Below are 22,096 nucleotides of genomic sequence, written 5' to 3' on the forward strand. Positions count from 1 at the left end.
AAATCCCATTTATGAGTTGGGGATGTGCTAAACATTAGTACTAGAGGGAGTATGTTTATAATGTGACTCATCCCTTCAGCAAGGCCATCATGGCCTATAAGGTGACCAGAAAGACTCCTTTAATAAAGGGGACACCATTTCAGAGAGGTGGTATAACTGCTCAGTGCTGAGAAAACCTCTGTGCAGGCAGTCCTACCTGGTAGAGGGATATAGGTATAGAGGTGGCACCAAGTATGTCCTTGCACAGTCCTACCTGACAGCCCAATGCAGGATAGACGGCAGGCTATGCAGTACAAGAAAGACCGTTTGCTGTACGTTGATTTCCGCCCTCCCCCTTCATCCCTGCACACAGATATGGATCTGTCAGGGTGTCATGTTTGATTACTAAGTTAAGCAGTATCAGAGTTAAGATAAAAATCAGTGGTTTAGGGCTTCCCTGGTGGCGCAGTGGTTGGGAGTCCGCCTGCCGATGCAACAGACATGGGTTTGTGCCCTGGTCTGGGAAGATGCCACATGCCGCGGAGCGGCTGGGCCCGTGAGCCATGGCCGCTGAGCCTGCACGTCCGGAGCCTGTGCACCGCAACGGGAAGAGGCCACAAGAGTGAGAGGCCCGCGTACTGCAAAAAAAAAATTAAAAAAAAAAATCAGTGGTTTAATTGATTAAATGAGCATAGGGCTAGACACGTGGTTATAACTCAGTAAAAATTGATTTTTTAAAACAGCTTACTTTAAAACAAAATGGATTTCAAAAATTGAAAAACACTTGGTTAAAACATTCTGTTTTTTAAAAAAAATGTATCCAGAGAGATTAAGATTTAGAACTTCTAATTTATAAAGACATTTTATTCACTTGACCTTTTAAGCAAAGTTTTATAAGTAAGACACAATAGGCCATGGACTACGTTAGTAATCTGATATTAAAGTGTTCTCAGAGAATTTATTTCTCTATAAATTATTCAGTGGAGTAAAGAAAACGGCATTACTCAATGGAGGGCTGTCAACTTGAATATCTTGTTAAGCTTTATATGTTTTTTTGAGGGGTAGTTGTTGGTTTAGGCATTCTAAATCAGAGTATTGCTTAGAAACAAAAAAATCGGGAAAGTTTGTGTTTCTTTGCAAGTCTGCCATATACACTGAGCTCAGAAGGTACAGTCTGGTATTGGGAGGCAGACATGATCTTGGGCAGCATGGACCAGAAGGCCAAGTCTTCCACTTGTGCCTCCACCACTTCGAGCTGTGTGCCCTGGATGTCTTAGTTATCTGTTACTTTATCCTCTTTTGCAAAATTGTCACATGACACTTAACGCTCCTGACCATATAGGTTTATTGTGAGAACTGAATGTTTTCATTCAAACGTGAATGAAACATTTTATTTAGCTTGCAAAATGCTGTGCAAATGTAAGAAGGGAGTGTTAGGTGTCAGATTTTTTAGTTTGTTTTAGTGGAATAGCGTACTCTAACTTCAGTCAGATTAGTTTAAATAGTTCAAAGAAGTTTAAAGAAAAGGTTTAAGTGGTTTCGTTTAAATAGTTTAAAGAAAAGGAAAAATATCTACATTCACAAATAAACTAGTTAGACATTGTAAAATTTAAATTTTTGGTTAAAATTTTTACTTGCTGAATAAAAATCAGAAAACAGTTTTTGTGGGGGAGAGAGGGGAGGGCTTAAATGAATTATCTAATGTTTTCCAAATATTCCTTATTAAATATTTGAACTAGAAATTGTTAACCTCTTAGGAACATTATAAATATTATAGCCATACATTTGCCCTTTAGAGTTTTAAAAAATTGCTGTTTACAGGTTAGGGAACTGCTTCTCAGAGAGGTTAATGACTTACTCACGATTGCCCCAATAGTAAGTAGTAAGAGGAGACCTGGAATTAAAACCCAGGCTTTTTGATTTGTTGTCTTATTGTCAATATCTGAATTTGCAGTACAAAATAACCAGGTTATTCAGTTTTGGGCATTGATTCAGACTTAATCTAAAAATCGTTAAAGTAGTTTAGAATGTATTCTTACTCCCCAACGAAATATTATCTTAATTGTATGTAATATATATCTTAAAATATCCTACAAAAATGTGTTTGTATAGCGCAATAATCAAAATTTTCTTTAACTTAAAAAAAATTTAGATCCATTGGAGTTACCACTAACAAATTTGATCTTGAATCAAATTCACCTTGAGTGTAATATGGGGGAATCAGTGAAATGCTCTGAGGGGTGGCAGTTGTGACTAAATCCACATTTCAGGAGAAAAAGGCAGTTTGTTTTGTTGGTCTGCACATGCTGTGAATCCTCAGCCCTGCAGCAGGGGTCCTCCAGGGACTATGGCACACGCAGCCCATCAGTGACAGCCAAACTGTTATGAGGTGACATCTGAAGGAGACAGAGTCCTTGCTGCCTGTTTAGCTCACTAACTTTAAGTGTAGAGAATGGGCTTTATGGTCCAAATCCACTTAATCCACATTGAGAGGGAAAAGAGAAGGGATTTGATCCCAGTGCCTAGTACAGAAAGCAGTAAAAATTTAGTCATTATTAATGTTAACTATTAGAGGCCTTCCAGTTTACTTTCAAAACAGAGGAAGTTGATTTTCATGTCTACACTTAGTCCGTCTTGCTGCTGTTTAAGCCTCTGGATACAGAAGAGCATCTCAACAGTATTTCACAGAATGGCCCAGTGCCGTCTGGTACCTGTGAAACTCTTGAGTGGACTTGGAGCCCACAGCATCACTCTCCTTGAGCAAGTAGGCAGGCAGCATTGTATTGGTTAAGATTGTGGGGTCCTGAAGTTCAGAGTTAGAAGCCTGCTTGTAACGGTATCTCTTAACCTTGGGCAATTAACTTAGTCTCTTGGAGTCTTGTTTTCCTCATTTGTAATATGAGGATGATAATATTTACCTTATCAACATGCTGTAATGTACTAAGCACAGCATTTGGCACCTGGTCAGCCCAGGTAGTGGTTCGTTAAGATTGTGATTTTTATGATTAAATCAAATATTGTGTGATTTTAATCTTGAGAATAATTTTCTCTGAGTTAGGGAGCAAACTGAATTTGTTGTCTGGTGTCATTAGGGTGCTTGTTTGTGAGAAGAGGAAGGATGACCTTAGGTTGGGTGGCTGAATGGAAGTTTGGGAGGCTGAGGAGAGTGAATTGTTTGGCTTTCTAAAAAGACAGTCAATGTCTGTTATTTGAAAATGCGTTTTGATTGAAAACATTGAGTTTGCCTGATTGTGGATTAAATCCTCATATGTGACTGGACTGAGAAAATTACTGATATTGGCACTCCAGTTTCTCTTACACATTGAAACCTACTCTTTCTCTGCAAGTGCAGACTCCATCTCTGTCTTTTCAACTGAGGGAAAAATAAGATCCTCTTTTGTTTTTTCTAGAATCTATCTTCACTTATTGAATTGGGTGGAAAGTTTGAGCAGTGAGTCATTCCTCTTTGGGGGATCACCTGGATCTTCTTGCTGCAACGCCCTCAGAGCTGAATTCTTAGTGGGAAAACACGTACAGCATCCATGTACATAAAGGATTGGTGCTTTCTGGACTATTTGAGTAACTGAACATTACAGAAAGAACTGAAAAACAAGCAAAATCACTTATCCCAAAGTGATTGGTTCTTCAAATCCCTACTTCCCAAGTCTGAATGAACTCTTAAGAAGAGAATGTTTTCTCTGTGAGTGAGGGTCAAAGTGGCCTGATACTTAAAGTGAGAAGATGGAACAGAATGAAGAGCATGGATCAGGGAGTCCAGAAAGCTGGCTCCTCGCCTTGCTATTTTATGATTGTGATACCCTGAGCAAGGTGGTTCCCTTGTCTGGCTTCAGTTCTTTCACCTGTATGGTCAGGGGCTGTAGATGATCTCTAGGGTTATGGGTTGGAAGTAGCTTTGTGCATCCTTCCTTAAGAGCATAGACAGACATTCTTGAAGCATCCTTGGCAGCTTGTCGTTCCATCTCTATTTGGCTATTTCATTCATTGGCTTGGCTTCTCTTCTAGAGATTCAGAATCCTTGATTTTCAAGGCAGTTTTGAAGAACTTAATGTTAGGTAGCTTTTCACGTTGGGTGGATTCCTAGCCCTCCAGTAGTCGTAATTCTATCTTTTCCATCTCTCACATGACATATCTTCAGATATTGAACAAGAGTTATGTTGATTCTTCTCCAAGTTATGCTGCCAAAGCTCTTTCTACCATCCCTCTTTAATGTAGTTTCAGACTCTTTGTAATCATGCTAGCTTTCCTGAAATGTTCCCGTTTTTCATTGCCACTTTTAAAATGTGGTCCTCAGAAGAGCTTATAGTACTTCAAATAGGGTATGACCAGCATGGGGCATGCTAAGAAGGTTTAAAAATTGTGATTTCATTAGTATAGCCCAAGTTGATATGTTTTTTGGGTTTATTTTATAGACAGCCATGACCTGTTTGAAACATGTATGTAACTGATCCTTGGTGTGTTGTTTTTCGCGTGAATTGCTCATAGTAAGGCCTTATGTTATAGATGAGCAGCTTTTGTTTTTACATCCAGTGTAGTACTTTATCTTTCTTTTTGTGAGTTATTTTGTATCTGTGTCTTGTTCTGGACTGCTAAATCCTTCTGAACCTTCCATCTTCCCTGATTATTAGGGAGCCCCACAAGTCATCTCCTCGTTCTAACTGATCCTGCCTCTGAGTACATCCCAAGTTTGTCTGCTGATGAAAATGTTGACCAGGCAAATTCAAATATAGTCTCTTATGGCTTCCTGTTAGGGTCTTTCTGCCCTTTACATTTGACTTGTGGGGAACCCTGACAGTGGTTTCAGGCTCCAATAGACAGTGTATTTCATGGTTGGATGTAATTTGTCTTGGTTTGAAGCCTTGAGTTCAAACAACTTTCTCATTAGTTTATCATCTATCTTGAAAATTCTGTAAGTTTTAATTTTTGTATACATTTGGACTCCCAATGCTAGCTTTTTTTAGGTTGTGCTCTAGTTAGCTTTTACTTTAGTGATCTCTAATAATTGCTCCCTAGCCCCCATCCTTTCTTTTCATTCAGCCTCCCCATGGTTTCCTGACCTCTGGAGTGCCCAGTGCTGAGTGCTGAACAAGATGGGGCTGGTGGAACAACAGAAGAGAAAATCTCTTATGTTAGCGTTTCCAGTATTCTTCCAGAGGTACCAGTATGAGTACACACCAGTTTTTCAAAAGACTGTAACTTTAGACCGTTTAAATATAATCTGTGGGGAGATAAGGTTTAAAAAGCAGTGACAAGGAGAATATACTGAAATCTTATTCCAGATTTTCTGAGTGATGCTGTATGTTGCAAAGAACTTTTTATAGAAAATAAAGGATGTATACTGAGATAGGTTAAAAATGTGAATGAAATCTACCTGGCAAAATAACTGGTAAAAACATTAGTTATAAGTATGTAATGGGATATTACTACATCAAAAATACCACAGAAGTTCTCTCTAGTGATCTGTGTGAAGAGAAGTATTGGAGTTTGACATGGAGATAGTTATATAGATTGGCCACATCTGCATATATTTTTAATTCTGTGACTTATACTTTGTAATGGAATTTCCTTTGTTGCATCAATTTATATGACCTTTTCTTAGTTTGATATATTACAAAAGAAACTTTAGCGTAAATGTTTCCAAAATAATATCACTGCCCAAATGTCCTATTAAGCCAGTCATTTTATGAATCAGCAAGACCAGTCTCATCTCGCCTTGCTGCCATTTTTTGATCTTTCTCCCTTTCTTCCTCCTGCAAGTGAGCGCGTATCTATATGCTTAAGTATGTACCCACACTGATACCCACTCTCCTTTTTCTCAGCCCAGCTCCAGGGGTGAAAGGAAAGATTGCAAAAACATCTCAGAAGTCTTATGACGATGGGACAAAATTTAAGGAATATCCTATCATTCTGTCACTCTTAAAATACTCTTTTATGGAACATGTACATCCCAAGTTATGGTAGCAATTAGTAGCTCTTTCTGTGTTTGAGCTGCTTTTTAGTGTAAAGTATTAGCAGTAATAGAGCACACACTCTGTAGAGTTAAAGGATCTTATCTGTGAAGTTAGAAAAGATGACTATATCAATTGTAAGTACAGTTGAGAATGGAGGACTCACTGTGAGAATGATTTTGAAGATGTATCTATAAATGCTTGACATTTTAATATAATTATTAGTTTAAGTAGAACTTTTAAAACTACAATGAATTTGCCATTATATCACTATTATCATTGGAATTTTGCTTTAGTTATATTTGGCTCCCAATTTATATAAAACCTTTATCATTTGGAGCATAAACTTAAACTTTTGCAGCATGGATTTTAGGAGCAGTATAGAGATGAATCTCCAGTGATTCTATTTTTTATTACAGGAAATGTTATGTCCAGAAGCTGTCCAAATGAAGGTGTTTTTAATGATTAACTTTCTACACAGGACAAGATACTGTATGGTTTCTAGATTACAGTGCTCTAGGGGGTGCATGTAGAAATTGGAACTCTAATAAGATTCAGTTTTATTAAATACATAAGGTTTTGCACCTTAAAGGTTAAGTATCCAATTGCACCCAACTAGGAAATTCAAAGTTATGATTTTCACAATAACTGTTATGTTGTCCCTATGGGCAGATTTAGAATTTGCATTGTTGGGTGTAATGTATAGTTGATTCTTACATTTAATGAATGACAGAAATTAACTTCATTTTTCTATGTACTTTAATTTGGCAGTATTCATTAATCAGCAATAACTTGAACATATACTATGTGATACGCCCTGAGATATAAAAATGAAGAAATCAAACAAAAAACCCTGCTCTATGTTGTACTCTTAGATAATAGGGGGATGCAGGAATTTAACTCTGTGATCCCATGATAAAATTAAGGGAATAATTTTGCATTGCACCAGGAATGCTTACACATGCTGCTTACAAATGATGTCACTTGCCAAGTTTACACATCTGATTTAGAGGAAACAAAGATTTCAGACTTAATTGAGGACACATGTCTTTGGTATCTTTCTTGCAGTAACTCTTTCTAGTCCTTGAAGACTATCATGAAACCATCAATAGGACTTAACTTTAAAAAACCTCCAACTGAGGTAGCAATTTAAGATTGAGTGATTATTCACTGGGGCATGGTTTTCGTATTACAAAAAATCTAAAGGTTTTAAGGTTCAGACCTCTTTTGGGGCTGTTAAAGCTATGGTATTGTTCGTAAAAATAAAAATCTGAAATAAAAAATGGCCTGGGGTTTCTAAACCGTGTGCCATGTGGTCAGTTCAGTTTTTCTTGACATAGAGCAGGGAGCCATTGTAAACAGGACCATTCTAATCCATATGCAGCTGGCAGCTTCAGTCTTTCACAGACTAACAAGTAAGACCACTATGAGCTCTATAGCTTCTTTAGTTTTCGCATGGGTGCTTCATCACATGGAGGCCAGGGGAGGAGGAGCCAGGGAGAAGGAACACTTTGTCTTCAGACTTAGAAAGTACACTTGGAAAAGAAAAGAGAATCTTTTGAATAAAATCAGAAGGGAAAACATGCATACAAACAAGATTCTGGAATCCTGCAAAATAATAACATACTCAAACTCTTTGCATGGGAGTTTTTTGGCCAATTTTTTTTGGCCAGTGTAAGATTTTTGTCATAAAAGGAAGCAGTTTTTAATGCTTAGTTCTTAGTTTCCAATCTTCTGAGCTTCCTGACATTTAAACAGTATTTTTGACAATGAGAGCAATTAAATTATATGGAAATTTAGCCCCTAAAATATATTTTCCAGTGTCTTTCCCTGGATACTATTAGCTGTAGTCTTGTCTACTAAGACATGAATTAGGTGACCTCATAAAGTCTCTTTAGTACCCATCCTGGGAGATGTTTAAAAAATATATTTTATATATACCACAGGACCCCTACCTCCTCATTTTCTCTGTCAGTTGAATTCTTAAAATGATTACATTTTTTCTTGTTCCCTGTGACTAAATTTTATTTATTTTCCAGTCTTTAGGCAAAGAATGGCATAAATTAGGGCAGGTAGAAAACCTCAAAGAGCTTCCTCCACTCTCCTGAAGCTCATATTGTGTCCATCTCCTGTATGACTACCACCCACGAGGGGAAACTCCCATCCCTGTTCTGCTCTCTTTTGTTCATATTTATTGTTGGGCAGCAGACCTTAAGGTAGACAAGGGCGGGTGGGTTTTAAAGAGGAAACTCCTATTTAAACTCCTGTTTTTAAGAGGAAGTTCCCATTCCTGATACTCTTGCTGTTATTTTCTCCCGGTGGCCGTCTCTTCTTTTTTTTCAGGGGAGACATGGGAGAGAGAGATTAAATCCAAGAAAGCAGGGGGATTTTCACCACCTCTTTTATCCTCCTTCATGGCCCTGCTCATCTTTTCCTTTTCCAGACTGCTTCTTTACAAATCAGACCTGGGGAGGTTTTTTCCCACAAAATAGATTCTGCTATCAGTTACTGTGCTTCAGGAAGTCTGGGGCTTGAATCCTGAGAATCTCTATGTTTCTTGAGTTATGCAAGCGCCTTTGATGCCCAATTAGATTTGAGAACTGTTGGATACCTGTGCGCCGCAGATACTTCAGGAGTTCTGAGTCCTAGGTCACAGGAGTCAATACCAGTGGGGCTTAGAGCATGGCAGATAGGTCCACAGGTATCGGGGGCTCGTGACCTGACAACCAAAGCTTCACGGAGTGAGAGTGCAGTTGAACTTAAGTCAGCCTGTTGTGGGGGCTGGTGTTTACAGTGCCCTGTTTAAAGTTTATTAGAGAGGGGAGCTATCAAGATGGCGGAGGAGTAGGACGTGGAGCTCACCTCCTCCCACAAATACATCAGAAATACATCTACACATGGAAAAATTTGCACAGAACATATACTGAACACTGGCAGAAGAGCTCAGACTTCCAAAAGGGCAAGGAAACCTCCACGTAACTGCGTAGGACAAAAGAAAAAAGAAAAAAAAAGAGAGGGAAAGGAATCAGGATGGGACCTGCACCCCAGGGAGGGAGCTCTGAAGGAGGAAAGGTTCCCACACCTGGGAAGTCTGCTCGTGGGCAGGGAGATCAGCTTGGACAGAGGGGGAGATTTGGAACCTTGGAGGAGAGCACAGCAACCGGTTTGTGGTAGGCAAAACGGAGAGTAACCCGCACAGACAGTCAGTACCGCCACCCTGTGCTCCCTACCCTGGATGCTTGTCTGCCGGTATGGGCAGGGGCTGAGTGCTGAAGCTCAGGCTTCAGAAGTCAGACCCAGGGAGACGACCAGGGTTGGCCGTGGGAGACAGCCAGACGAGGCTGGAGTGTGGCAACAGAGGGTATCCTTGGAAGAAGCCTGGGCCCACCAGAGACGCAAGGAGGCACCATTGCTGGGGGATGTGTGAGGAGAGGGGAGGCACTGCCATAGGAGCTTCTTTCCCTGTGCGTGCTCTCAAGCAAGAGGACACCACCGGCACAAGCTTCTGGGATGGGCGCGAGCCACCGCCGCTGTTCTGGGCTCCAGAGGTGGGCACGGGCTGCTGCCACCACTAAGAGACCCACAGGCAGGTGCCAGTTGCTTCCCCTGCTGTCCCAGGAGTGCATGGGCTGCTGCTACCACTGCAAGACCTGTGAGCAGGCATCAGTCATGGCTCCTACCATCTGAGGAGAGTGCAGGGACAGCACATGGGCTGTGAGCAGGTGCCAATCGCTGCCCCTGCCATCCCGGGAGTACGCACAGGCCGCTGCTGCACCTTCACACCCCCGTATCAAGGGGATGATGGCCAGCACACGCTGAGGAAAGAGGCAGCAAGCAACCAAACTAAAACCAGCCCCTTGATTCCAGACAAGATGGTTGAGTAGAAAGACTTGAGCTCACCTCCTCTCAGAAAAACACCGTAATCACAACTAACTGCTGAACAGCCATTGACAGAAAAGACTGGAACCTACCAAAAAAGATATTTTACATCCAAAGACGAAGAAGCCACAGTAAGATGATAGGAGGGGTGCTTTCATGATGTAAACAAATCCCATACCCACTGAGTGGGCGACCCATAAACTGTAAAATAATTATATCGCAGAGGTTCTCCCAGAGGAGTGAGAGTTGCGAGCCCAGCGTTAGGCTCCCCAGTCTGAGGGTCTGGAATTGGGAGGAGGAGCCCCCAGAGCATTTGGCTTTGAAGACCAGTGGGGCTTGAGTGCAAGTGCTCCACAGGGCCGGGGGAAACAGAGACTCCACTCTTGGAGGGCACACACAAGGTTTCATGTGCACTGGGAACCCATCACAAAGCAGTGACTCCCTAGGAGGCTGGGCTGGACCTACCGGTGAATCTTGGAGGGTCTCCTGGGGAGACGGGTTGGCTGTGGCTCACTGTGGGGGCAAGGACACTGGTGGCGGAGGCCCCAGGGAATATTGATCCACGTGAGCGCCCTTGGAGGTCGCCATTTTGGCATGGAGACCTGGCCCAACCCAGCAGCCTGCAGGCTCCACTGCTGGGACAACTCAGGGCAAACAACAAGGAGGGTGCTGCCCCATCGACAGACAGGCTGCCTAAAGTCATATGGAGCTCACAGCCAGCCCTAAACACACCACTTGGTGTGGCCCCACCCACCAGGACAAGACCCAACTCTACCCACCAGTGGGCTGACACCAGTCCCTCCCACCAGGAAGCCTGCATAAGCCCCTGGACCAACCTCACCAGAACCAAGAGGAACTACACCCTTGCAGTCTGCAGAAAGGAGACCACAAACATGGAAAGTTAGACAAAGTGAAAGGGCAGAGAAATATGGTCCAGATGAAGGAACAAGAGAAAAACCCAGAACAACAACTAAGTGAAGTGGAAATAGGCAGCCTACTTGCTGAAGAATTCAGAGTAATGATAGTAAAGATGATCCAAGGTCTCAGAAAAAGAAATAGAGGCACAGACTGAGAAGATAAAACAAATGTTTAACAAAGAGCTAGAAGGCTTAAAGAACAAACAGATGAACAATAACTGGAGTGAAAAATACACTAGAAGGAATACATAGGAGAATAAGTGAGGCAGAAGGATGAATAAGTGAGCTGGAAGACAGAGTGGTGGAAATCACTGCTGCAGAAGAGAATAAAGAAAAAAGTATGAAAAGAAGTGAGGACAGTCTCAGAGACATCTGGGACAACATTAAGTGCACCAACATTTGCATTATAGGGGTCCCAGAAGGAGAAGAGAGAGAGAGAGAGAGAAAGGGCCTGAGAAAATATTTGAAGAGATTATAGCCAAAAACTTCCATAACATGGGAAAGGAGACACTCAAGTCTAGGATGCTCAGAGAGTCCCATACAGGATAAACCCAAGGAGGAACATGCGAGACACATAGTAATCAAACTGAGAAACATTAAAAACAAAGAGAAAATATTAAAAGCAAGAAATAACACACAAGGGAATCCCCATAAGGCCATCAGCTGATTTTTCAGTAGAAACTCTGCAGGCCAGAAGGGAGTGGAATGATAAGTGATGAAAGGGAAAAACCTACAACCAAGAATACTCTACTCAGCAAGGTTCTCATTCAGATTCCACAGAGAAATCAAAAGCTTTACAGACGAGCAAAAGCTAAGAGAATTCAGCACCACCAAACAAGCTTTACAACAAATGCTAAGGGAATTTCTCTAGGTGGAAAAGCAAAGGAGACAACTAGAAACAAAATTACAAATGGGGAAGCTCACTGGTAAAGGCAAACATACAGTACAGTCAGGAAATCATCCACACAAAAATATATCAAAACCAGCAGTCGTGAGAAGGAGAGTACAAACACAGGATATTGGAAATGCAATTGAATTGAAGAGACCAACCACTTAAAACAGTCTTGTATGTTATAGAGTGCTATATCAAAACCTCGTGGGAGGGACTTCCCTGGTGGTGCAGTGGTTAAGAATCTGCCTGCCAATGCAGGGGACACAGGTTTGATCCCTGGTCTGGGATGATCCCACATGCCATGGAGCAACTAAGCCCGTGTGTTACAACTCCTGAGCCTGTGCTCTAGAGCCCATGAACCACAACTACTGCACGCCACAACTACTGAAGCCCGCGCGCCCTAGAGCCTGCGTGCCACAACTGTTGAGCCCACACCCCGCAACTACTGAAACCCACATGCTCTAGGGCCCACGTGCCACAACTACTGCGCCCATGTGCTGCAACTACTGAAGCCCGTGTGCCTAGAGCCTGTGCTCTGCAACAAGCCACTGCAGTGAGAAGCCTGCGCACCGCAGTGAAGAATACCCCTGCTCACCGCAGCTAGAGAAAGCCTGCACACAGCAGTGAAGACCCAATGCAGCCAAAAAAACCCACCAAACCTCATGGGAACTGCAAACCAAAAATCTATAATAGATGCACACACAAAAAACAAAAAGCAATCCAAACAGAACACTAAAGATAGTCATCAAAACACAAGAGAAGAGAACAAAAGAGGAAGGGAAGAAAAAAAGACCTACGAAAACAAATCCAAAACAATTAACAGAATGGAATAAGAGCATATGTGTCGGTAATTTCCTTAAATGTAAGTGGATTAAATGCTCCAACAAAAAGACACACTGGCTGAATGGATACAAAAAGAAGACCTGTATATAGGCTGTGTACAAGAGACCCACTTCAGATCTAGGGACACATACAGACTAAAAAATGAGGGGATGGAAAAAGGTATTCCATGCAAATGGAAATCAAAAGTAAGCGGGAGTGACATTACTCATATCAGACAAAATAGACTTTACAATAAACACTGTTACAAGAGACAAAGAAGGACACTACATAATGATCAAGGGATCAATCCAAGAAGAAGATACAACAATTGTAAATATATTTGCACCGACCAGAGCACCTCAATATAAGGCAAATGCTAACAGCCATAAAAGGAGAACTTGACAGTAACACAATAATAATGGGAGACTTTAACACCCCACTTACATCAATGGATGGATCATCCAGACAGAAAATCAATAAGGAAACACAGGCCTTAAGTGACCCATTAGACCAGATGGACTTAATTGATATTTATGGAGCATTCCATCCAAAAGCAGCAGAGCACACATTCTTCCCAAGTGCACACGGAACATTCTGCAGGATAGATCACATGCTGGGCCACAAAGCATGCCTTCGTAAATTTAACAAAATTGAAATCATATCAAGAATCTTTTCTGACCATAACGCTTTGAGGTTAGAATCAATTACAAGAAAAAAACTGGGAAAAAAACACACAAACACATGGAGGCTAAATAATACGTTAGTAACCAATGGATCACTGAAGAAATCAAAGAGGAAATCAAAAACATACCTAGAGACAAATGACAACAAAAACATGACAATGCAAAACCTATGGGACGCAGCAAAAGCAGTTCTAAGAGGGAAGTTTATAGTGATACAAGATTACCTCAGGAAACAACTCAAACAACCTAACCTTACACCTGAAGCAACTAGAGAAAGAAGAACAAACAAAATCCAAAGCTAGTAGAAGGAAAGAAATCATAAAGATCAGAGCAGAAATAAATGAAATAAAAACAAAGAGAACAATAGCAAAGATCAATGAAACTAAAAGCTGGTTCTTTGAAAAAGTAAACAAAATTGATAAACCTCTAGCCAGGCTCATCAAGAAAAAAAGGGAGAGGGCTCAAATCAATAAAATTTAAAAAGAAAAAGGAGAAGTTACAACTGACACCATAGAAATACAAAGGATCCTAAGAGACTACTACAGGCAACTACGTGCAATAAAATGGACAACCTAGAAGAAATGGAGAAAGTGTTAGAAGGGCTCAACCTTCCAAGACTGAACCAGGAAGAAATAGAAAATATGAACAGACCAATCACAAGTACTGAAATTGAATATGTGATTTAAAAACTTCCAGTAAACAAAAGCCCAGGACCAGATGGCTTCACAGGCGAATTCTACCAAACATTTAGAGAATAGTTAATACCTATCCTTTTGAAACTCTTCCAAAAAATTGCAGAGGAAGGAACACTCCCAAACTCATTCTCTGAGGCCACCATCACTCTGATACTAAAACCAGACAAAGACACCACAAAAAAAAAAGAGAGAAAATTAGGGCTTCCCTGGTGGTGTGGTGGTTAAGAATCTGCCTGCCAATGCAGGGGACACGGGTTTGAGCCCTGGTCTGGGAAGATCCCACATGCTGCGGAGCAGCTAAGCCCGTACGCCACAACTACTGAGCCTGCGCTCTAGAGCTCAGGAGCCACGACTGCTGAAGCCCCCGCGCCTAGAGCCCGAGCTCTGCAACAAGAGAAGCCACCACAATGAGAAGCCTGCGCACCACAACGAAGAGTAACCCCTGCTCTCTGCAACTAGAGAAAAAACCCGTGTGCAGCAACAAAGACCCAATGTTGCCAAAAAAAAAAAAAAAATCATGAAAAAAAAGAAAATTACGGGCCAATATCACTGATGAACATAGATGGAAAAGTCCTCAACAAAATACTAGCAAACCAAATCAAACAATACATTAAAAGGGTCATATGCTATGATCAAGTGGGATTTATCCCAGGGATGCAAGTATTCTTCAATATCCACAAATCAATCAGAGTGATACACCACGGTAACAAACTGAAGAATACAAACCATAGGATCATCACAATAGACGCAGCAAAAGCTTTTCACAAAATACAACACCCATTTATGCTAAAAATTCTGCAGAACGTGAGCATAGAGGGAACCTACCTCAACGTAATAAAGCCCATGTATGACAAACCCACAGCTAACATAATTCTCAGCAGTGAAAAGCTGAAAGCATTTCCTCTTAAGATCATGAACAAGGCAAGGATGTCCACTCTCATCACTTTTATTCAACATAGTTTTGGAAGTCCTAACCATGGCAATCAGAGAAGAAAAAGAAATAAAAGGAATCCAAATTGGAAAAGAAGAAGCAAAACTGTCACTGATTGCAGATAACATGATACTATACATAGAAAGTTCTAAAGATGTTACCAGAAAACTAGGGCTCATCAATGAATTCGGTAAAGTTGCAGGATACCAATTAATACACGGAAATCCCTTGCATTCCTATGTAGTAACAACAGAAGATTGGAAAGAGAAATTAAGGGAAAAAAATCCCATTGACCATCACATCAAAAAGAGTAAAGCACTTAGGAATAAGCCTCCTTAAGGAGGCAAAAACCTATTCTGTGAATACTGTAGGACACTGGTGAAGGAAATTGAAGATGACACAAACAGATGGAAAGATATACCATGTTCTTGGATTGGGAGAATCAATATTGTCAAAATGACTATACTACTCCAGGCAGTCTACAGGTTCAGTGCAATTCCTATCAAACGACCAATGGCATTTTTCACAGAACTGGAACAAAAAATTTTAAATTTTGTATGGAAACCCAAAAGACCCCAAATAGCTAAAACAATCTTGAGACAGAAGAACAGAGGTGGAGGTACCAGGCTTCCTGACTTAAGACTATACTACAAAGCTACAGTCATCAAAACAGTATGGTACTGGTGCAAAAAACAGACACATAGATCAACAGAACAGGACAGAATGCCCAGAAATAAACCCACGCAGCTCTCGTCAATTGATCTACGACAAAGAAGGCAAGAATATAGAGTGGAGAAAAGAAAGTTTCTTCAGCAAGTGGTGCTGGGAAAACTGGTCAACTACATATAAAAGAATGAAATTATAACATTCTCTAACACCATATACAAAAATAAACTCAATATGGATTAAAGATGTAAACATAAGACCAGATACTATAAAACTCCTAGAGGAAAACATAGGCAGAACACTCTTTGACATGAATAGTAGCAATATCTTTTTGCAGCCACCTCCTAGAATCATGAAAATGAAAACAAAAATAAACAAATGGCACCTAATTAAACTTAAAAGCTTTTTCATAACAAAGGAGACCATAAACAAAACAAAAAGACAACCCACAGAATGGGAGAAAATATTTGCAACTGAAGTGACCGACAAGGGATTAATCTCCAAAATATACAAACAGCTCATGCAGCTCAATATCAAAAAAAAAAAAATCAAAAAATGGGCTGAGGATCTAAATAGACATTTCTCCAAAGAAGACATACAGATGTGCAAAAACCACTTGAAAAGATGCTCAACATTGCTAATTGTTAGAGAAATGCAACTGAAAACTACAATGAGGTATCACCTCACACTGTTCAGAATGGCCATCATCAAAAAGTCTACAAACAACAAAGGCTGGAGAGGGTGTGGGGAAAAGGGAACTCTCCTACACTCTGAGTGGCAGTGTAAATTGGTACAGCCACTATGGAGAACAGTATGGAGGTTCCTTATAAAGGTAGAAATAGAGCTACCGTATGATCCAGCAGTCCCACTCCTGGGCATATATCTGGAGAAAGCCATAATTTGAAAAGATACATGCACCCCAGTGTTCATTGCGGCACTGTTTACAATAATCAAGACATAGAAGCAACCTAAATGTCCATCGACAGATGAATGGTTAAAGAAGTGGTACATATATATGGAGAATATTACTCAGCCATAAAAAAGAATGAAATAATTCCATTTGCAGCAACATGGTTGGACCTAGAGATTACCAATACTAAGTGAAGTAAGTCACACAGAGAAAGACAAGTATCATATGATATCACTTACATGTGGAATCTAAAAAAATGATGCAGGTAAACTTGTTTACTGAAGAGAAATAGACTCACAGACTTAGAGGGCTGCCTTTGGCTGCCATGGGGGAAAGGTGGGAGGGATGATGAATTGGGAGATTGGGATTGGCATATGCACACTACTATATGTAAAATAGATAATCAACAAGGACTTACTATAGAGCACAGGGAACTCTAGTCAATACTCTGTAATAACCTATACAGGAAAAGAATCTGAAAAAAGAATAGATACATGAATGTGTGTAACTAAATCCCTGCTCTACACCTGAAACTAACACAACACTGTGAGTCAACTATACTCCAATATAAAATAAAAAATTTTTTAAAAATCCAAATATCTGTGTTTTGCAAGAAAAAGATAAAGTATATTTTGTACTCCTTTATATTCCTTTTAATTTGGAAGTTGATGGAAAGCTGCACTTGAAGATGTAATGGGTAAGCTGACATCCTCACCCCTGCTCAAAGATGAGACTAATTAAAAATATGTACTTTGTTCACATAATTGATATATCTAAGTAGATTTTTTTATAAAGAGGATCCACATTGTTTTTCATAATGGCCCGTCTTTTTAGTGGAATATAGTGTTTCCTTAGTTTCTTTCATCTTCATATTAATATGAGATTTAAAATAAATAAATTTATTTATTTATTTTTGGATTCATTGGGTCTTCGTTGCTGTGTGGGGGCTTTCTCTAGTTGTGGTGAGCAGGGGCTGCGGTGTGCAGGCTTCTCATTGCGGTGGCTTTCTCTTGTTGCGGAGCACAGGCTCTAGGCACACGGGCTTTAGTAGCTGCGGCACGCGGGCTCAGTAGTTGTGGCACACAGGCTTAGTTGTTCTGTGGCATGTGGGATCTTCCCAGACCAGGGCTTGAACCCGTGCCGCTTGCGTTGGCAGGTGTATTCTTAACCACTGTGCCACCAGGGAAGTCCCTAATATGAGAATTTTAAACATGTATTTTGATGACATTTCTCTTTACCATTCTTCATCACCATCAGCATCATATTGGTATTCTCTTGTTGGAAGGATATTCCAGGTACAGGAAAATATGAGCAGAGTCAACAGGCATGTTTGAGAAACAGCAGGCCCTGCTCTCTTGGGGCCAAAGTGTAGGCTCCTTGAAAAAAGAGTGGAAGCATAGATTAGGGGCAGAGTGTCAGGAGCTTTAAAGTAATTTCTGTTTGGACTTTATTCTGTGTGTCATAGCTTTTATAGGGAAATGGGCTCAGAGTTTAAAATGGTAACTCCATAAATATAATTGTAGCACCACATCTTAGTTAGAATGATAATGTCTTATATTTGAGTTGCATTTCAGAACTTTAAAAACTGTATACTACATGCAGTATTTCTGTACCACACAAAGAAAATATCTTTAAAAAGGCTTTCTCTTGACACAGTTTGTGGTCTTGTGACTCAGTGGCAGGCCTGTCCTGAGAGGACAGGGACCTGTGATGACTGTGAAATAAATGATAGCCTCATCGTACAGAGGACAGCCTGAGCTGCATTAGGATCTTCTTTGTCTCAGGGTTTGGGGCTTCTCCCTGCTCTGGCCGATCTATATTTTCCTCCTCATCCCTGCCCCCTGCTTCCTGCCCTCTCTTCCTCCATTAACATACTGGTGCTTTGAGCCTTAGGTCTGAAGGTCTCTATCATCTTGCTGTTCCTTTAGGGAAGCACATACCTAACCTGATGAGGTCCTTTTCAAAATAGTGGATTATGCTGTGTTTTCAGCAACGGATGATTTTTGCATATTACAGTCTTTTAACATCTCCTTAAAGTTAAAACCAGGTGCATTCTTAATAATGTATATACTAAACAGAATAAGTAATTGTTTGTCAATGTGGTGGGTTATATAAATATAAAACATAGGAGTTTCATATACACCTGGTGGAATAATCACTGACAGATATGGAAAGAAGGGCAAAAACGAGTTGAAAGGACTAGTTCATCCTCATTTGTCACTTGTTTTTCTTTAAAAGAGTACTAAAGGGTACATTAAAAGTCAAAGTTGGACTTCCCTCGTGGTCCAGTGGTTAAGACTCTGTGCTTCCACTGCAGGGGGCACGGGTTCAATCCCTGGTTGGAGAGGATCCCGCATGCTGCGTGGCAGGGCCAAAATAAAATAAAATAAAAACTGCATCAACAGTTAAGAAAAAAATCAAAGTTGTTTACAATCTGTATCAAAGTTTTGTTTTAACAGTGTTTTCAACATTTTAAATCTTTCTGGTTATTATGTGAAGTCTTTATGAAGAGTAAAAGTACTTGCCATAATTAGCCAAGTGATGTTTCTGTATGGATATTTATTTTCAAAACATCAGTTACTTTGAAATCACATTAGACAGTATTTTAGTATAAGCCTTTGAATGTTGTTATGATTTAATTTATCCCAGAATTCCAGAAAAGGATTTAGTTTGGTTTAAAAATAAATAAAACTCAAATCTGAAATGTATTTATTGAGACTGGATTTTGTTGCCTATACATATCTTTTTCCTAGTTTAAAAAATGATCACTGATGATAAATGCAGCATAAAAATCCTGTGAACCCAAATGACATAAAGTAATTTAGTAAATATAATAAGGGCAGCATTTCAAAACACTGAGTAAAGATAGATTATTCAATGGATAATGTTGGGACTAGTGGATATTCATCTAGGAAAAAACAAAGTACAAACTCCAAATACTGTAATGTAAAACTGAAAACATATAGTAAGTATTGGAAGAAACCATAGGATAATTCTTTTATAAACCGCATGGGGAATGACAGTCTACATCTGATACAATAACCAGGAGCCATAAAAGAATAGATTGATAGCAGTTCAGTTACATAAAATCTCTAAATTTCTGTGTGACAGAAGCCACCAAATTCACCTAAATGGAAAAACATTTTTGCAGCTCTTAACACAGACAAAGGGCTAATTTCCTTAATATATAAAAAGTTCCTTCAAACTCTTATCACAGACAAAAGGCTATTTTCTCCTACACATAAACCTGTATTTGTAATAGCAGAAAAATTGGAAATTGCCTAAATGCTCACATACAGGGGACTGGTAAATACTGTAAAGTGTGGTGGAATTCTTCGCAGTTCTAAAAAAGAAGGAAGCAACGGAGAAAGCACTTGTGGTGTTTACCATTTGGGTAAAAAGGGAGAAAATAGAATATACTTCTGTTTCCTTACATATAACTAAACTACTTCTGGGTGAATACAAGGGAAATAAATCACATTCGTTTTCATGGAGTGAGAACTGGATGGCAAGGGGGCACAGGGTTGGAGGGAGTTTTTCCACTGCACATACCCTTTTCTTTTTGTTTGGATTTTTTGAAGGTATCTCTTGAAAAAATAAGTTCTGAGAAATAAATTATGAAGGAAGGGTCTTGAAAAAATTGAACATTTAAATATATTGGGTTTTTTTTTAAATTGGAGTATAGTTGCTCTACAATGTTGTGTTAGTTTCTACTGTACAGCAGTGTATCAGCCAGTGTATACATATATCCTCTCTTCCTCGGATTTCCTTCCCATTTAGGTCACCACAGAGCATTGAGTAGAGTTCCCTGTGCTATATACATAGGTTCTCATTAGTTATCTATTTTATACATAGTAGTGTATATATTGTTTTAATAAGATGTTTTAGTTTCCTTGCTTGAAAAATAACATTACTCTAAGGGGCAAAAAGTGGGCCGTTCAGGGGGAGCATGTATGTTTAATTAAAGTGCCTCTTCAGCAATATTAAAAATCAGTCAGTTGTGATTTGGGGCAGAGTACATGAAAACCTGTGGGAGACCGAGTTTCGAAGTTTGCTTTGAACTTGGACCGGGAGGAGAAGGGGTTAAAGGTGCGAAGCAGGTAAAGGAAGGGTTAAAGGCATTATGCAAGCTGTTAAGTAAAAAGGAAGTGCATTACAAAATGCTGAGCTCAGGAGTCTGGCTGCCGGCCAAGCCTTTGCTTTCTTCACTACAGCTGAGGGCTTTCGAAGCTTCCCACCAGTGGGTTTGTCTGAACTGTTTAGGAATGCGGCCGCGGTCGCCAGCTGACGTCAGCGCCGCCGGTTCAGCCGGGGGCCAGAGCCGGGACTGACAGCGCGGGGGGCGGGGCGGCGTGTGTGTGACTGACACAGAGGAGGCGGCGCGAAGGTTTGAGGTTCCTTAATGAATATTAAATTTCTGGTTATAGATTTTTCCTTGTAGGTGAAAGACTTTCTTTCTCCTATCGTTTTTGAAAGCCAGGGCTCTGTATCGCTTCAGTGTAAATATAAGCATAAAACTAAATATAGCTTACATATCATACTCTCAAATTTCATGGGCCTTTTTGTTTTTGTTTCTGAGAAAGAGAAACAGTAAAAACTATGGTGATTTGTAGCGGAGGAGGGGCTAAGGAGATGATTTTTACTGAACATGAGGGTCTTGATTTTTCTTACCTAAAGTCCATTTTATTTCAGAATTGATACAGGAAAGAAATTGTAAAAACTCTCATGCAATTCTGTAAAACAGAAGATCAAAAAAGAAGAAATACTAATGTGGAAAACTGCCAATACTGAATATAACTCTATTAAAACCACCTATGGGCATGATAGGTTTGGGTTATTGCTGCTGATTCTTCAGCCCTTAAAGAAAAATGTGGGCATTTTTCTAGGGACATCTTACAAGAATCATGTTTAAAGCTGCATTTCCGCCATTATCTTCTGTTTTCATATGATTACTTTTACTTTTAACAACATGTGTTGTTCTTAACTATATTAATTAGATCATTTTGCTTAGTCATAGCCGAGAATTTTGTTTTAATCTTCTGGTCCTAACTATGACTATAGTTAGGAATGCAACTTATTAGCTTTACGTGTGTGTGGAGGGGGACCTGCGGGGGTTGAGAGGTGTGAGTGGTGTGTACGGAGTGCAATACAAGTTCATAAACAGGGGTCTACAAAGAGCCGTTCAACTTCATGGACAACTTTGTTACTTGACCCGGCCAATAAAGGAAGACTGTTTGGTGTGGCTTCTGAAGTTATCTGGTATAGTTAATTTAATCAACTGTATTTGAGTAACTGTTTCAGGGACACCAAATTTATAAAAGTATTGATACGTTATTATGACTTTCGATAGAGGAGGTTTTAGTGTTTCATGAAAGGAAGACTTCTGCTTATTTGTCCTTCTTGTTAAGAAGCTGCTTCTGCATGATCTTGATCATTTCTTTAGGCATTGATGGCACTCACCTTCTGGAGTCAGTCACTGTAATTACACTTATGTGTAGCAGCCCAGCTAAGGTGAAGTCAGCGTACAGATCAGGAGGAAACAAAGCAACAAAAAACCAGGACCTTCTTTGGCAAAAGACATGTTCAGCCCTAAATTGACAATTCCATAGAGTTTATGAGTGTTCTGAGTTTGTGAATAGTATCACAGTAATTGATATATTTTCTTTTTAAGGCATCAGGCTAGACTTTAAGAACTTGTGTTTTTTGCTTCAGTAACTTTGGCAAAATACACTTCATGCAGAATAATGATGAAAGCA

General features: G+C 40.0%; 1 protein-coding gene across 1 annotated transcript in view; it reads left to right on the forward strand.

The window, feature by feature from the left end:
* Window positions 1-22,096, forward strand: part of ZSWIM6 (zinc finger SWIM-type containing 6) — a 206,288-nt gene that overhangs the window by 52,823 nt on the left and 131,369 nt on the right. The gene's annotated exons all lie outside the window — the stretch shown is intronic.

This window comes from Delphinapterus leucas, chromosome 3 (assembly GCF_059928025.1).
Source record: "Delphinapterus leucas isolate spDelLeu-1000000601 "Yukka" chromosome 3, BTC_Dleu_Yukka2, whole genome shotgun sequence".
NCBI lineage: Eukaryota > Metazoa > Chordata > Mammalia > Artiodactyla > Monodontidae > Delphinapterus > Delphinapterus leucas.